The 7500-nt window shown below is 44.6% G+C and overlaps 1 pseudogene; it reads left to right on the forward strand.

Annotated features, from left to right (window-relative positions):
* LOC128307577 (uncharacterized) overlaps positions 1-2159 on the forward strand; it is a 6645-nt pseudogene extending 4486 nt beyond the window's left edge.
* The last annotated feature ends 5341 nt before the right edge of the window (positions 2160-7500 follow it).

Consider the following 7500-nt stretch of genomic DNA (forward strand, 5'->3'; position numbering starts at 1 on the left):
TTGCTCGTTCGTACGCACCAATCTATAAATATCAGAGTAACTCACACCCTGAGTTGGCCTCACCTCAATCACATCAGGCCGCTTGCGTAGCTTCTTCACCGGGCTCCTGTTGTTTAACAGTTGGCCTTTCAGCTGCCACTGCTGCTGATGCTGTCCAGCCACTCGGTTACCTTGCTGGTTCCCTGGCTGGTTCACTGGCTGATTCGTCCGCGGCTGCACCTGCTGCGGACGCTGCTGCTGTTGCTGCTGGGCTGGCTGCTGGCGTGCCGACTTACGGCGCACCACCTCGGCCCAGGAGCCGCCTTCCTGGTCCGGAGACGGCACCACCGTAGCCGTCACCGCACCCACTGCCTGCTGCTGCTGCTGCTGATGTTGTTGCAGCTGCGACTGCGCAGCCACCAACTGCGTCAAGAGCCCGGAGACCATCTCCCGCTCCTTTCGATTCTCATCGCGCAGGTACTGGACCTCATGGCGATGACTCTCTTGCAGCTCCGCTAAGTCCTTGCGGAACTGCTCCGCTTGCTCCGTCATTTGTGCTCTGAGGAGGGCCAGTTGGTCCTCCAAGCGCTCGATGAGCTTTTCCATCGACACAACCGACGCTGCTGCTACGGCTGTGCCAACTCCACTCGTTCGGCCAACACCACTCGTGGCTGTGGCCTTTCCTTCCGTAACTCGACTAAGCATCACCACCGGTTTCGAACTCACCGGTGGCCGGCTCTCGGTCGATCCCGACCGTGACCGCAGGATCCGACTACTGTACGACATCGCCAGTCCAAAGGAGTCCGCGCTTTACGCTGGATTTACTCCCCCTCCACGGGGGGACGCCAGCAGCGGACCGCCACGATGATCGCCCAAGAACAAACAAAAACTCCAACAAATTTTATTAAATAAATAAATATGTTTTCAAAAATTTGTTTTCGGGTTCGCTGTCTGCCGTCCTGCTTAAGTCTCCGCTGCGTTGCGTTCGCGCCTAAATGTATACCGTCCGCATACACTGCCTCGGGAGCTTTCGTCGCTACGCGCTTCTCCACCTCGCGGATAGGTGGCGCTGTGGAGCAGAAGCTCTGAGCTGTCACAACGCGTCGCTCGAGCGCACACCCACACGCGACGATCCACCTGACGCCACTCTGCCGCTATTTTGCACGCACTTATTTTATAGTTTTTTGGCGTTTTCTACACTGCCACCGACCGGAATAATGTTCTTCAGTGACGCCACTACTGAATTAACGTTCCACTTAATGTTTTAATCGCCTATTTCGCGTATAAACAGCACTGGTCTGTTCCCATACAAAATGTATGGGAGAGATTTCTTTCGCTTTTATCAGGCGAGCATCGTCCTGTTTCGTTAATATTTCACCATTCAGGGGTAGAAGGCACTAAAAGACACTGATTAAAACACTTTTTGGCCCTTTTCGCAAAGTTTTACACCCGAATTTTCCGCTTTTAACCGGAGCGACACAGAAGCACGTCCGATCACTGCTATGACAGCTGTCACACGCACAGGGATAACTGGCTTGTGGCCGCCAAGCGTTCATAGCGACGTGGCTTTTTGATCCTTCGATGTCGGCTCTTCCTATCATTGTGAAGCAAAATTCACCAAGCGTAGGATTGTTCACCCTTTCAAGGGAACGTGAGCTGGGTTTAGACCGTCGTGAGACAGGTTAGTTTTACCCTACTGGTGTGTGCTGTTTGCCGCTATCTTAACGGAATTCCTGTGCAGTACGAGAGGAACCACAGGTACGGACCACTGGCTCAATACTAGTTCGACCGGACTTTGGTATGACGCTACGTCCGCTGGATTATGCCTGAACGCCTCTAAGGTCGTATCCAATCCGAGCTGATAGCGCTTCTCAAACCCATTAGGTGATCGGAAGCTAGCGGGCTTAACAACCCTCCGAGATCCGTCGGTGCTGCCCCGCGCACACTGACGTCTCATCCCCGCTATAGCACTAGACTGAGCCGCAACGGGCGGGAGCACGCTGCACGTGGAAGTACCTTACCACAGGGAACCCTGGTGGCTGTGTTTCCGTCGACCGTGGATACAACTAGTTTCGACACCTTCGACCGCCCGCAAACGACGGGACTACAGGCTGGGAGCTGCGAGTTGTAGAGATGCGTTCGCATCGATCCTCTCAGGCGACCCATGCTTGCTGGTGCTCGCGTTCACTTTGGGAATGGAGTGTTCGCGAGAGTGATTGTTGTGTTGTGTGTGTACAGTTGGTGCTTGCGTGCACTCCCATAGTGGAGTGTTCGCGAGCTTAAAACGCTAAGTCCCGATTAATACTCTCCTCGCAACATTATGTGCGTGGCTCCACGCCAAGTGGGATTAGCGGTGCGAAACGCGATTGGTAAAGTCGATGGTGATGTGCGTACCAACAGGCGATTTGTTAAGTCAAATGCGATCTGTGGTGCAACAGGCAATGTGTGTTTATTATCAGGTGTTGTTGGAAGTCAATACGATTTGACTTTCAAAAATTTTTCTAAGTCCCGATTTTTTTTCTCGTCGAGTAACTACAATGCACTATTTCTATCGCAGCGGACTTGTTGTTCATGGCCTAAATGATCGCGAACGAACACGTATTCGCAAAAAAATTTTTGTATGAAAAAGTCACCACTCGGGTACCTCCATACAAAAGTACCAAGTTCGGGTCGAGTGGTCGATGGACGTCGAAGGTGAAAATTTTTCATCATCGAAAATTTTTTCCAAAGTTGAAGCAATTGGGCCCTAGAGTATGAAAAGTGAAACCACGGATCGATATGAGAAATAAAAATTTTTGTATGAAAAAGTCACTACTCGGGTACCTCCATACAAAAGTACCAAGTTCGGGTCGAGTGGTCGATGGACGTCGAAGGCGAAAATTTTTCATCATCGAAAATTTTTTCCAAAGTTGAAGCAAATGGGCCCTAGAGTATGAAAAGTGAAACCACGGATCGATTTGAGAAATAAAAATTTTTGTATGAGAAAGTCACCACTTGGGTACCTCCATACAAAAGTACCAAGTTCGGGTCGAGTGGTCGATGGACGTCGAAGGTGAAAATTTTTCATCATCGAAAATTTTTTCCAAAGTTGAAGCAAATGGGCCCTAGAGTATGAAAAGTGAAACCACGGATCGATTTGAGAAATAAAAATTTTTGTATGAAAAAGTCACCACTCGGGTACCTCCATACAAAAGTACCAAGTTCGGGTCGAGTGGTCGATGGACGTCGAAGGTGAAAATTTTTCATCATCGAAAATTTTTTCCAAAGTTGAAGCAAATGGGCCCTAGAGTATGAAAAGTGAAACCACGGATCGATTTGAGAAATAAAAATTTTTGAATGAAAAAGTCACCACTCGGGTACCTCCATACAAAAGTACCAAGTTCGGGTCGAGTGGTCGATGGACGTCGGAGGCGAAAATTTTTCATCATCGAAAATTTTTTCCAAAGTTGAAGCAAATGGGCCCTAGAGTATGAAAAGTGAAACCACGGATCGATTTGAGAAATTAAAATTTTTTGTATGGGAGGGCCCCTGCTAGAACATTTTTCCCAAGTGCGACCATTTTACCCAGTGAGTCAAAAAAAAATTTTTTTCACGGTGACTCAAAACTTCAATATTAGACTTCCCTGAGTATGAAAAGTGAAACGAAAATCATTTTTGAAAAGAAAAAAATTTTGTATGGGAGGGCCCCTGCTAGAACATTTTTACCAAGTGCGACCATTTTACCCGGTGAGTCAAAAAAAAATTTTTGTATGGGAGGGCCCCTGCTAGAACATTTTTCCCAAGTGCGTCGATTTTGGGTCGCCGACACAAGCTCGGGTCAAAAAAATTTTTTTTTCTCGGTGACTCAAAACATCAATTTTAGACTCCCCTGAGTATGAAAAGTGAAACGAAAATCATTTTTGAGAAGAAAAAATTTTTGTATGGGAGGGCCCCTGCTAGAACATTTTTCCCAAGTGAGTCGATTTTTGGGTCGCGACACAAGCTCGGGTCAAAAAAAATTTTTTTTTCATGGTGACTCAAAACATCAATTTTAGACTCCCCTGAGTATGAAAAGTGAAACGAAAATCATTTTTGAGAAGAAAAAAATTTGTATGGGAGGGCCCCTGCTAGAACATATTTCCCAAGTGCGTCGATTTTTGGGTCGCCGACACAAGCTCGGGTCAAAAAAATTTTTTTTTCTCGGTGACTCAAAACATCAATTTTAGACTCCCCTGAGTATGAAAAGTGAAACGAAAATCATTTTTGAGAAGAAAAAATTTTTGTATGGGAGGGCCCCTGCTAGAACATATTTCCCAAGTGCGTCGATTTTGGGTCGCCGACACAAGCTCGGGTCAAAAAAATTTTTTTTTCACGGTGACTCAAAACATCAATTTTAGACTCCCCTGAGTATGAAAAGTGAAACGAAAATCATTTTTGAGAAGAAAAAATTTTTGTATGGGAGGGCCCCTGCTAGAACATATTTCCCAAGTGCGTCGATTTTGGGTCGCCGACACAAGCTCGGGTCAAAAAAATTTTTTTTTCACGGTGACTCAAAACATCAATTTTAGACTCCCCTGAGTATGAAAAGTGAAACGAAAATCATTTTTGAGAAGAAAAAATTTTTGTATGGGAGGGCCCCTGCTAGAACATATTTCCCAAGTGCGTCGATTTTTGGGTCGCCGACACAAGCTCGGGTCAAAAAAATTTTTTTTTCTCGGTGACTCAAAACATCAATTTTAGACTCCCCTGAGTATGAAAAGTGAAACGAAAATCATTTTTGAGAAGAAAAAATTTTTGTATGGGAGGGCCCCTGCTAGAACATATTTCCCAAGTGCGTCGATTTTTGGGTCGCCGACACAAGCTCGGGTCAAAAAAATTTTTTTTTCTCGGTGACTCAAAACATCAATTTTAGACTCCCCTGAGTATGAAAAGTGAAACGAAAATCATTTTTGAGAAGAAAAAATTTTTGTATGGGAGGGCCCCTGCTAGAACATTTTTCCCAAGTGCGTCGATTTTGGGTCGCCGACACAAGCTCGGGTCAAAAAAATTTTTTTTTCACGGTGACTCAAAACATCAATTTTAGACTCCCCTGAGTATGAAAAGTGAAACGAAAATCATTTTTGAGAAGAAAAAATTTTTGTATGGGAGGGCCCCTGCTAGAACATATTTCCCAAGTGCGTCGATTTTTGGGTCGCCGACACAAGCTCGGGTCAAAAAAATTTTTTTTTCTCGGTGACTCAAAACATCAATTTTAGACTCCCCTGAGTATGAAAAGTGAAACGAAAATCATTTTTGAGAAGAAAAAATTTTTGTATGGGAGGGCCCCTGCTAGAACATATTTCCCAAGTGCGTCGATTTTTGGGTCGCCGACACAAGCTCGGGTCAAAAAAATTTTTTTTTCTCGGTGACTCAAAACATCAATTTTAGACTCCCCTGAGTATGAAAAGTGAAACGAAAATCATTTTTGAGAAGAAAAAATTTTTGTATGGGAGGGCCCCTGCTAGAACATTTTTCCCAAGTGCGTCGATTTTGGGTCGCCGACACAAGCTCGGGTCAAAAAAATTTTTTTTTCACGGTGACTCAAAACATCAATTTTAGACTCCCCTGAGTATGAAAAGTGAAACGAAAATCATTTTTGAGAAGAAAAAATTTTTGTATGGGAGGGCCCCTGCTAGAACATTTTTCCCAAGTGCGTCGATTTTGGGTCGCCGACACAAGCTCGGGTCAAAAAAATTTTTTTTTCACGGTGACTCAAAACATCAATTTTAGACTCCCCTGAGTATGAAAAGTGAAACGAAAATCATTTTTGAGAAGAAAAAATTTTTGTATGGGAGGGCCCCTGCTAGAACATTTTTCCCAAGTGAGTCGATTTTTGGGTCGCGACACAAGCTCGGGTCAAAAAAAATTTTTTTTTCATGGTGACTCAAAACATCAATTTTAGACTCCCCTGAGTATGAAAAGTGAAACGAAAATCATTTTTGAGAAGAAAAAAATTTGTATGGGAGGGCCCCTGCTAGAACATTTTTCCCAAGTAAATTCGATTTTACCCGGTGAGTCAAAAAATTTTGAAAAAAATATTTTGCCAAAATCGTGTTCATTGCCTATTATAAGGGACCAGGTCAGCTCACACGCATTTTTGGAGACCATATGGAAAGTGCGTCTGGGATTGCGGAAATTAAGTTTAGAGTGTTAAATGATGGTTTCGCAATCCCGAAAGGCTCAAAATCCACCCTAAGGTCCCCTGGGTGAAATGTGGTTTCCAAGGTGTGAGCGCTATCGGTGATAGAGTTGGAATGTGATTTCCAGAGCGCAGGGCGACTGGGCTTAGAGCGAAAATCATAGACAAGGGTAAGTATTGGACTGAACGACTCGAAGCAAACGAAAATCATAGACAAGGGTAATGGACTGAACGACTCGAAGCAAACGAAAACCACACACAAGAGTAATGGACTGAACGAATCGAAGCAAACGAAAACCACACACAAGAGTAATGGACTGAACGAATCGAAGCAAACGAAAATCACATACAAGAGTAATGGACTGAACGAATCGAAGCAAACGAAAAACCACAGACAAGAGTAATGGAGTGAACGAATCGAAGCAAACGAAAACCAAAGACAAGAGTAATAGAGTGAACGAATCGAAGCACACGAAAACCATGAACACAGGGATAACTGAGAACGAACCTACCTATCAGAGCATGTGAAAGCATGGACAAGAGTACTGAAAATCGGACCAAACCTCTAGAAGCACACGAAAATCATGGACAAGAGTACTCAAAAACACGGACCAAACCTATGGAAGCACACGAAAACCATGAACACAGGGATAACTGAGAACGAACCTACCTATCAGAGCATGTGAAAGCATGGACAAGAGTACTGAAAATCGGACCAAACCTCTAGAAGCACACGAAAATCATGGACAAGAGTACTCAAAAACACGGACCAAACCTATGGAAGCACACGAAAACCATGAACACAGGGATAACTGAGAACGAACCTACCTATCAGAGCATGTGAAAGCATGGACAAGAGTACTGAAAATCGGACCAAACCTCAAGAAGCACACGAAAATCATGGACAAGAGTACTCAAAAACACGGACCAAACCTATCGAAGCTCACGAAAACCATGAACACAGGGATAACTGAGAACGAACCTACCTATCAGAGCATGTGAAAGCATGGACAAGAGTACTGAAAATCGGACCAAACCTCAAGAAGCACACGAAAATCATGGACAAGAGTACTCAAAAACACGGACCAAACCTATCGAAGCTCACGAAAACCATGAACACAGGGATAACTGAGAACGAACCTACCTATCAGAGCATGTGAAAGCATGGACAAGAGTACTGAAAATCGGACCAAACCTCTAGAAGCACACGAAAATCATGGACAAGAGTACTCAAAAACACGGACCAAACCTATGGAAGCACACGAAAACCATGAACACAGGGATAACTGAGAACGAACCTACCTATCAGAGCATGTGAAAGCATGGACAAGAGTACTGAAAATCGGACCAAACCTCAAGAAGCA

This window comes from Anopheles moucheti (genome assembly GCF_943734755.1).
Source record: "Anopheles moucheti chromosome X unlocalized genomic scaffold, idAnoMoucSN_F20_07 X_unloc_10, whole genome shotgun sequence".
In the NCBI taxonomy this organism is placed as follows: Eukaryota; Metazoa; Arthropoda; class Insecta; order Diptera; family Culicidae; genus Anopheles; species Anopheles moucheti.